Raw genomic sequence first — 948 nt, 5'->3', positions numbered from 1 at the left:
CCTGTGATCCGAGTAGATAAGCGCGCAAAGCCGGCATCAGCCTGCGGCAGCGCAAGGGATTTTGCTTCGTGACAAAGGAAGTTTTATCAGTGACAGACAAGACAGGCAGGCATGGTGAAAAACAAGAAGGCGTAGGAGCGCCGCCTCGGGAACGCTAAACAAACTGTCCACTATTTTGCATAGTTTCCGAGTAGCGGCGCTGGCTGGCGGACACGAAAGCACGCTGGAAGGCTGCGGAGCGGGTAAGGGTAGGAGAGAGCAACAGGAGAGTGGCTGTTTGGCCATTTTTCACTCACGCGTTAGGCAATGATTATACAGGCGGCGTTGGTTGGACCATCCGTTTGACACAGTGGCTGCTAACAGATAGCAAGCGCAATAGGGGTCGGCCAAGAACTCGTTGGCGATATGCCATAGGTAGCTTAAGAGGATCAACGCTGGTTGACCGCTCACGACATGTCGTAGACTCTTGAGGCACGGCCCGGAGGTTAAAAAGGTCCCCTTCACCTCGAGCTGTCGGAGTGGCGCTGGTTACCACCCCCAAGCAGAGGAAAAAAATTACCTTGAGTTAAATACCCAAGAAAGTGGAGGGGAAAATAGCCCCGCCGGTAGCGTAGTGGTCATCGCACCGGACGCGTATTCTGGAAGCCGTGGGTTCGGATCCCACCCGGCGGGCATTTTTTCTCCACTTTCTTTCTTTCCAAATTCTTTATCTGTTTCAATGATCTACCACAGCCTCCCCTTTGCTTTCCGAGGTTTTCTTGACTGCCAACCCTTATTTCTATATATATATATATATATATATATATATATATATATATATATATATATATATATAGAAAGCAATATATAGAAACCCTGACGAAAGCAAGTCTCTTTGCTAAAACGTGGGCAACAATCGTGCTTTTACCTTAGAATGGGAAGTGAGGTGCTCGTTGAATTAAGACATGA

At 48.3% G+C, this 948-nt stretch overlaps 1 non-coding gene across 1 annotated transcript; it reads left to right on the top strand.

Annotated features, from left to right (window-relative positions):
* Nucleotides 1-599: 599 nt before the first annotated feature.
* Trnat-cgu (transfer RNA threonine (anticodon CGU)) lies at nt 600-672 on the top strand. Its single transcript has one exon. It is a non-coding gene; the product is annotated as a tRNA-Thr (tRNA).
* Nucleotides 673-948: the final 276 nt, after the last annotated feature.

This window comes from Haemaphysalis longicornis, unplaced genomic scaffold (assembly GCF_048455015.1).
Source record: "Haemaphysalis longicornis isolate Haplotype H1 unplaced genomic scaffold, Haemaphysalis longicornis Haplotype H1 scaffold_1, whole genome shotgun sequence".
Lineage (NCBI taxonomy): Eukaryota > Metazoa > Arthropoda > Arachnida > Ixodida > Ixodidae > Haemaphysalis > Haemaphysalis longicornis.
This window is presented reverse-complemented; position numbering and strand designations above follow the sequence as displayed.